Here is a 9,182-nt window from a genome sequence, read left to right as displayed (position 1 = left end):
GAGACCCTGTCTCCAAAAACAAAAACAAAACAAAACTGCTTCTCAGCCTTTTTTGCTAAGATCAAGTATAAAAAAAACAAAACAAGACAGGCGTGGTGGCGCAAGGCTATAATCCCAGCACTCAGGAGGCTGAGGCAGGAGGATCGCTGTGAGTTCGAGACCAGCCTGGGCTACATAGTGAGTTCCAGGTCAGTCTCAACTATACAGTGAGACCCTGTCTCAAAAAACCAAAAAACCAAACCAAACAAAACCCAAAATAAACAAAAAAAAACCTCACTATGACAGACACTGAACATGTTCTCCCAGGAAACCACAAGTGGAGCTCCTAACACTCCCTTCTTTACCTGGCCTCTCTGCACACCCAGGGCAGATGTACACACACACACACACACACACACACACACACACGCCCATGCACTGAGCATTTGAATTCCTCCTTCCTCTATTTCTTGGTGATGTCATTCTGCTGAGTACAAAGGAAGTTCCCTTTCGGGAGGACACTGTCATTTAACAAGAAAGTGACCCACAAAAGAGGAAAGTCCCCTGAGCACTGAGACAACAGCAGCAGCCCTGACACAGAGGGTCAATCACACAGCTCTGGGGTCGCAACACGTGCAATGAGGTGGTCCGTGACCTAAGACTGAGTTGCACTCTGACAAACCCAGCATCATTTGAAGACATCATAAACCAAAAAAGGCATTAACACCTTTAATCTACAGAACATCGCAACTGCACAACACAGTGCACTGCAGTCCCCTCACGACCCGGTGGCTGACAGGAGCAGCTCGCTGACAGAGCTGCCCGCACTGGGAGGATCAAACCACATTACTGCCAATCCTGGAAAAGACTCAAATTTAAACTTCACAGCGTGGTTTCTATTGATGCAAACCCCTTCGCTCCCTTATCAAATCCAAAAATCAACTCAAACCACTGTACACTGGGACAGATTCAGTGTATTCAGATTCTGGCTCCATCTGCCCTCTACCTCACATTAGACGCGGATAACACTGGCTATATCAAGAGTAGCCATTGGGCCGGGTTTTTAGCCCAGTGGTTCCGCTTCTTGCCCCGCAACACAAGGACCCGGGTTCAGTCCCTGGTACCAAAAAACAGAAACAAAAACAAGAGTAGCCATGAACATTAGGGAGCCAATTCATATTTGTTCAATGAATGAAGGAATGTCAAACAGGACACCTAAAAGCCTGATTGATGGGCAGTGATTAATAAGCTTTGCCAGATGATAAATGAAAGACAATGTATCTTCTATTCACCTTTCTCTTTTCTTATCCTATCCTTTCTCTTTCTTTCCATCCTGCCCTTGTCACAAGAGGAAGCCATACGTTTGTTCAGGGCCACGGGTCACAAAGCTTTTATGTGGACGTGGCTGGTGTACACATGTGATCCCAGCACTTGGGAGGCTGAAGTAGGAGGATCACTGCGAGGCAGAAGCCATCCTGGGCTACATAGGGAATGTAAAGCCAGCCTGAATTACAAAGCAAGACCCTGTCTCAAAAAAAAGAAAAAAAAAAAAGTTTTGCCCTTTTACATTTTCTTACTAAAACACTGAACCCAAAGGCATGTGAGCAGGAAATATAGCCCCCCTGCCACAGATGAGGAAACTGAGACTTGCCTGAGAGTAGTCATCTAACTCCAGGAACATTTTAAAGCAGAGACAATAACAAAAACACTGCATTCAGCCCAAGGGTGGAGTTTCGAAGTTGCCAAACTAAGCCTAACATCCTGTTGGGCTGGTAAAAGGGTAGGTGAGGGAAAGACTCAGAAACTTAGAGGAAGGGAAGGTAGTTGTCTGGGGTCATGTGCGTCACACTACCACGCCCACACTCAGCCACATGATCGCCAGGGTCACAAGCTCTGTCACCAACTTCTGTGGAAGCAGGTGGACACAGGACTGGGGGGTTGAGAGATGGGGGTACTAGGCTGTGGGGAAAGAGGCAGCATGTGAGGGTAGATGCAATCTAGAGCCCTATCAGGGAATCAGGAGAGGAAACAGGGTAACAAAAGGAGAAAGTGGGGGAATCCAGCGGGAATACACTAAGGCACACTTAGAAGGGCACAGAAAGGAAGTTGGGAACAACTAATGGTTTCCAGGGTGAAACTGGGCGGCAATGGAATGGTAGTTGATTGATTGGTTGATTCAGGAAGCTAGGGAGACAATGGAGGGGACTAGGGTGCTAGGGAGGGATCCAGGGAGACAAACGGGGTGGGGGGGGTCTCTGAGGGAGCACTGCTGGAGACGAGACGAGTGGTCACGGGATGGAAACTGGGGACGCCGGGGACGAAAGCCAGGGACACTCGGGGAGTAACACAAGGTTCAATGGAGGACAGGCTTCAGAGCCGGGCCCACGACGAAGGTCCAAAGAGTCCGACGGGAGTCAGTCTGGAGCGCCGAGATTTGGGGAGCCCGGCCTCCCCTGAGCCTTCACTCACCTCGGCTTACTCAGCACCTCTACTTCGCCCTACTTCCGCAAACAAACGCGTCCTGTGTCACGTGACCGCCCAGCCGCCGCTCTCCGCCAATCACCAGAGTCCATGGCCCGGGCCCTGCTGCGGGACCGTCCCCGCGCCGCGAGTCAAACGCAGGAGGACAGACGGAAGGCGGGGCTCCGCCATCTTGGGTAACTGCCCAATGGTAGGGCCGTTCGTCACCGCGGGAGGATGGGCTTCCAGCAGGAGCCAATCCTCGGTGGCGGGTCGTGGCCATGTCTGCATCGGGCGGAAGGTCCCCGTGAGGCTCCCTAGCAGACACGTTGGTCAGGGACGGCAGGCTTACCTCAGTTCTTCCTGCAACGCCTAAAACCGTCGGGCGCCCTGAGTCTGAACTTACTGTTAATGACTGCTCATAAAGATAAGAATAAAGGCAACAAAGGCATAAAGTAAACAGGGAGGAACCGGCTTTGATGTTGCCGGTTACTCCCAAAGTCGGATTGCCAGATATAGCAAATAAAAATACGGACCTCCAGTTAAATTTGAATTTCAGCTAACCAGCCAATAAATTTTTAGTGTGAATATAGTATTAAAAGTTATTCGATGGGGCCGGGATTTAGCTCAGTGGTTCCGCCGCTTGCCTCCCAAGCTCAAGGACCAAAGTTCAATCCCTGGTACAAAAAAAAAAAAAAGTCAAGGACCAAAGTTCAATCCCTGGTAAAAAAAAAAAAAAAAGTTATTCGTTGTCCGATAACCCTACCGCAAGCCGATCTCAGTCACCATCTAAGCACTTTTAGTTGGAATTTGAACAAATGGCTTGGGAAGCTGCCAAGTGGGCATAGTGACGCCTCCAGGGATGTTGTGAGATTAGAGATGAATGAGCCCTTTTGTCTGCGCAGTCTGGAGTGCAGTGAACGTGCTGTAGTGATTAATAATACGATGAGAAAGTACACTGGACAGACGCCTGAGACTGGATTTCAGTGGCCCCTCTACTTCTGACTAAACAGGTCCCCTCCAGCTCTCCACGTGTGATGGGACCTTTCCATTTCCTGATTGTAACCTGATAGCCTAGCTCTCAGGTCCTTGTTTTGGGGCTACAAAGACTGAAGCCACAAAACAGCAAACAGCAAGTGGTAGGGATGGCCAAAGGTGTGTTTATTAGAGTAAAAGCAAAGCTCTCTGCAAATCGGAGAGCGTTATTCTGTTCTGTAAGGCGGAAACCGTGGATGCTTAGGTCCATCAGCTTCTCACACAAGCTTTTCGTAGGGGTGTACGTGACAGAGGGCAGGGAGGTAGATAGGCCTTATGCATTTCACCTCCTCCTGGGTCTCTCCTGTTTGGTTAAGAACCTATTTTCCACCCCTTCATTAGGCCTTGATCATCCATTTTGGTATGCTACCTTACTTGGTCCCCAACTTTTACCTTAACTGTTCAGGACCTTCACCCATCTGCCTAACTTTCCCCTAGCTCCTGGCCTCATGCTGATGGCCCACCCCTAAGCCTGGGTGAATCTGCCAGGCTGCTCTCTGTCCAGGTGGAGAGGAGTGGCTAGAATTATTTTCCCCTCCAAAGTTACAAGTGCCCAGCCTGCCTGGAAGCAAACATTACAACTTGCAGTGCAAGGCTTAGTTAAGAATCTACATAGGTTAGTAAAACTAACCCCAGTAACTTAAATATAGACCTTCATCAGATAGGAAACGACTTCACTTTCATCATCTTTGGGTTGTATTTCAGGCTGGCCTTGAACTCTCAGCAATCCTCCTGCTTCAGCCTCCCAAGCGCTGGAATTACAGGCGTGCTTGTCCCATTTAGCAGTTGGAGAAACTGCCCCCTTAAACTAAGATTTAAAATTTGCTCAAGAGTTTCAACTTGGATCTGAGAGAAAGGCATGAAGACTCAGAATTCTCAGATGAAAATATCTGGCCCTCTCTACCCCAAACAAGTGAAATTAGGGTGATGGTTATCAGAGAGCTGGCAAAAGGCCAGGCATTCCACACAGTATCATGCAGTATGAGCTGAGAAAGTCCCAGGGTTAACAGGATGAGTGCCATTCTTCACGTGACACCCACCCGTGTTCAGGCTGGGTCTCCAGCACACGCTTGGCGCCCTGACCCATGGCCACATCTGACCTGCAGAATAGGCCCAGGAAGGTCAGCTGGGCATAGTGGCTCACACTTGTGATCCCAGCACTCAGGAGACTGAGGCAGGGGGGGTAGCTGCGAGTTTGAGGCCAGCCTGAGATCAGGTTAACTACATCTATCTATCTATCTATCTATCTATCTATCTATCTATCTATCTATCCTCTATCTATCTATCGATGGTTGGTTTGGTTTGGTTTTGTTTTTGTTGAGACTATCTATCTATCTATCTATCTATCTATCTATCTATCCTCTATCTATCTATCGATGGTTGGTTTGGTTTGGTTTTGTTTTTGTTGAGACGGTCTCACTGTGTAGCTCAGGCTGGCCTTAAACTCAGTGATCCTCCTGCCTCAGCCTCCCGCATGCTGGGATGACAAGTCAAGTATGTGCCACCATGCCCAGCTAAATTAATTATATATTGAGATCCTGTCTCAAAAACAAAAATCAAAACAAAACAAAAACACTGCTGGATGATTAGATAAATCAATCCTCTGGAGAAGGGATCATAGTCATACCTTGCTACTCAACTGCTTTGAAATTTGTGGAATTTGGTACTTGATGCATTTTGATGCAAACATTTTGTCTCTATGCTGGTAGTTTGGAGCCGGCACTCAGGCTAGAACTTGTCAGGCCGATTGCCTTAGACTCACTGCCCTTTCCAGCCAACGCACTGTGCTTGGTGCTCACCTGGCCTCCCAGACTGAAGGGTGCCAAGCATTGTAAAGGGAAGAGAAAACAAGCCCGGGGCAGTACTGGTGCTGGGTTTCCACTGGGCTTTGTGTTGGAAACGCGAGCTGAGCCAGCCCAAGCTGCTCTGGGGACACCAGGCCGAGTCCCCGCCCTTGAGGGAGGAGGGGTAGTGCCAGCACACTAAGGGTGCGGCTCCCTGTGCCTCTTCACCAAGAGGTAATCCCATCGCCCTGCTTTATAGATGGAGAAACCATGGCTGCACAAGAGGAAATGATCCCCAGAGCTTCTGTCCGTCCGTCAGAGGCTGAGCTGGAATCGGGACGTCCTGTCTTTTCCTTCCCCAGTACGGTGCTCAGGACGTGGCCCGCAGTGTTCTCGGTGATGACAAAATGGCAGGGGATGAAACAGACACAAATCCGCCGGAAACCTAGCAGGGAAAGACAGACACTAGTGAGATGTCCACATCTGACCTCAGAACACCTCGGGTGTACAGGGTGGGGTTCTATGCAGAGTGTGAATGCCATTAGCTTTCTCTTTTCATTTTCTCCATATTTCAATGTTTTGTTCTTTTCCAGCAGTGGGGTTTGAACCAGGGCCCTCCCTCTGAGCTGCATCCCTAGCCTGTTTTTAATCTTTGAAATTTTTTTTTATTTGTTATTTTAAGTATCTCTGGGTCTGCACTCAAACTAAAGATCCTCCTGCCTCAGCCTCCCAGAGCACTGGGTTTAGAGGTATGCACCACCATGCTGGCTAGTATTTGAACACTTTTGTAATTAAAAAGTTGGAGAAAGTATGTAGTGATAAATGCTGTGGAATAAAACCAGCAAGACACTCAGGGAAAGATCATGGGTTTTGGTTGTGGGAGTTCTTATGTTTTATATGTGTTGCTGGGGATGGAACAAGGGAAACACAAGGGCACAGGCTGAGGCAGTCTTGTTCCAGGAGAAGAAAGGAGGCCACTGTGCCCAGCACTGAGAGAGGGAACCCAGTCAGTCCTGAGGTCGAAGGGCTGTGGGGTGAGCGTCAGATCCCTAGGATGTTGCAGACCATTTTAAGACACTGACTTTGTCCCTCAGGGAAATAGGGAGCCATGGAATGTTCTGCTATTGTTTTGGTTTGGTTTGGTTTTGGTACCGGGGATGAACTCAGGACCTTGCACATGCCAGGCAAGTGCAGTGCCACTGAGCCACATCCTCAGCTGGCCATGGGATGTTGTGTAGCAAAGGGCGGGCCCTGACCCAACCCGCACTTGCCTAGATATATTTGCTCCATGAGCATGGACTGTCAGGGCAAAGCAGAGGCCAGAAAGTCAGTGAGGTTGCAGCTGCAGGAATCTGGATGGCAGCGGGGCAACCACTGTCCCAGCCAGCTCACCCACCTTGGTGTGGATGCAAGGTGCAGAAGTCCTGGCCGGAAGGCATTGACTCCTCCTGCGGGGAGCTCTGTGAGCTGCTGCTCACACCACCCTGCTGGCCACCTGTGTCTGACACAGGTTTTAATGAGACACAGCCACGATATTGGATCCTGCAATGGCAGACTCAGTTACCTTCACAGAAACCGTGTGACCTGCAAAGGCTGAAACGTTTTGATCAGACTCTTTACAGGAAAAAAAAAAAAAAAAATTACCAACTCCTGTTCTTAAATTGGGTTTTGAAGATTGAATAGGAGTGTGTGGGTAGACTAGGAAAGTGTGCCAGTTGGGAGGAACCACGTGGAGGAAAAGTCAACAGAATGAGAATGTGTGGATTGTTTGGGGGTTGTTAAGCACCCTGGAAACCAGCACATAAGCAGGGGAGCAGGTCAAGGAGGCCAGGTGGCCAGGATCCAGAGATCCAGGATGTCCTGTTAGAGTGAGAGCTCCAGAAGGGTTATGATAAAGGGAAATGATGTAGAAAAACTCTGCTAGCAGGTGTGGTGGTACACACCTGTCATCCCAGCCCTCATGAGGCTGAGGCAGGAGGATCACCCAGAGTTCAAGGGCAGCCTGTACCTCACAGCATAGAGAGACCCTATCTCAAAACAAAAGCTCTCTGCTGCCATGGGGGGGGTGAGGGCACAGAGGTCACAGGGCAGCTGTGTGTGGTGACATTAATTACGTGGCTTTCAAGGGGCCCTGGGGCTGTGCCCTGCTCAGGAAGGAAGCAAGTACAAGTGACCATGAGGTGTAAGGTGGCAGCCACTGCCTTCCTGTCCCAGGGGAAGCAGCCCTGGCAGGAAAAGCAGGGTTTCCCACTCCGGGGCCCAGGGGGCAACTGTGTGTATGGGGGCTGGAGCTTCGCAGAGGGGCAGGCTGAGGCCTGAGGACAAGCCAAGGGCAGGGCAGACAAGAACACTGTCTGTGTCTGGGGCTCCGGGTAGGGCTCCAGAAGGAGTCTTTGTGGTGCTGAACGCCTACAACTCTAGCAACTTAGGAGGCTGAGGCAGGAGGATTGCAAATTTGAGCAAGGCCAGCCTGAGCAGTTTATCAAGATTCTATCAAAATAAAAGATGGAAAGGATTGCAGCCCAGGGGTGGTGGTACCACACCCGTAATCCTAGCAGTCTGGGAAGCTGAGGCAGGAGGTTCACTGCAAGTTTGAGTCCAGCCAGCCTCAACTATATGGTGAGTTCAAAGCCAGCCTGAACTACATAGTGAGACTTTGTCTCAAAAACCAAAATAAACAAACAGAAAAAAGATGGGATGAAGCCAAGTTGCAGAGCACTCACTTGGCATGCATGAGGCCCCAAGTTCAATCCCCAGCAGAGTGACAAAGAGTCGGGGACGGAGGGAGAAATTAGTCTGGCTCACCGTTTTGGTTTTTATTCAGTTTGTTGTTTTGGTAGCACCGGGGATTGAACCCGGTGCCTTTGCATTGAGATACATCCCCAGTCCTTGTCCCCCCCTTTTTTTTTTTTTCTGAGGCAGGGCCTCAATAAGTCACTGAGTTACCCAGGCTGGAGTTGAACTTGCCGTCCTCCTGCCTCAGAGTCCCAGTGCTGGGATCACAAGCACACACCACCTACCAGGCTCTGGCCTGCCCTGTTGGACTTAGGTCAAGGGCCTGAGGCCAGTTTAGCCACTTGTTCCAGTAAACACTCCTTGTGTTTCTGCTGTGCGCCAGGCCCCAGCCTAGACCCTGGGGACACAGTGAGAAAGTGGACCTCACCCCAGTGAGTAGTTTAAGAACAGACAGCCCTGGAACAGAGCTGGAAAAGTGCCAGGGCCAACAGATGAATAGGTAGGTCTTCTACCTGCGGTGGCCACCTGGCAGGGGCAGCGGGGGAGGCTGCTGCTGTCCTTGTCCCAGGCAGAGACACTGAGGCTGAAACTGAGGCTGGCGCTGTGGTGGGAAGAGGGGAGGACAGAGGGAGGGAAACTGAGGTAGCGAGGTCCCCAAAACTCAGTGACTCATGGTGAGCTGTGGGAAGGAGGAAGGAGAGCTGAGCCTGGTGGCCTGGTTTCTCCCTGAGTGGCCCAGAGAAGGTGGTGTCACCAGCCTGTTGGAGACTTGAGGGGATGTGGGAGCCGATGGTGAAGTCCTCACTGTCACAGTGCTGAGTAGCACAGGCGGGGCAGGTGGTGGACCCGGGGGACAGATTTCCGCCTTAGATGGTACCTGAATCTCCAAGAATCAGATGCTCTGGGGAGAGGAAAGGAGAGGGAGTCAGAGCACTGAGCTCACCATGATTTAAGAGCCTCACAGCAGCCAGGGCGGTGTGGTGAAAGCTTTCGGAGCTTTCAGGAGGCCCTGCGTCCCACCTATGGTACCACAAAAATAAATAAATAAATAAAATAAATGCAATTACAATTTGGAGGGAGGAGCCAGGGATAGAGACAGAGACTGGAAAGGTAGGATGGGAACTGGAACTTTAGAAAATGAATAGAAAGGACCAGGGATTTAGCTCAGTGGTTCTGCCCACTGCCTTG

At 50.2% G+C, this 9,182-nt stretch overlaps 1 protein-coding gene across 3 annotated transcripts in view; it reads right to left on the bottom strand.

The window, feature by feature from the left end:
* Pla2g6 (phospholipase A2 group VI) overlaps positions 1–2,533 on the bottom strand; it is a 45,614-nt gene extending 43,081 nt beyond the window's left edge. For 2 of the 3 annotated variants that reach the window (XM_010613055.2, XM_010613073.2), the window contains exon 1: positions 2,449–2,533. The gene's annotated coding sequence lies outside the window, so the exon portion shown is untranslated. The remainder of the gene's footprint in view (positions 1–2,448) is intronic. The other variant, XM_010613062.1, reaches the window with a different exon arrangement.
* Positions 2,534–9,182: the final 6,649 nt, after the last annotated feature.

This window comes from Fukomys damarensis, unplaced genomic scaffold (assembly GCF_012274545.1).
Source record: "Fukomys damarensis isolate Sample0158 unplaced genomic scaffold, DMR_v1.0_HiC HiC_scaffold_19, whole genome shotgun sequence".
NCBI lineage: Eukaryota > Metazoa > Chordata > Mammalia > Rodentia > Bathyergidae > Fukomys > Fukomys damarensis.
The sequence above is the reverse complement of the archived record's forward strand: the minus strand, read 5'-3'. Positions and strand labels throughout refer to the sequence as shown.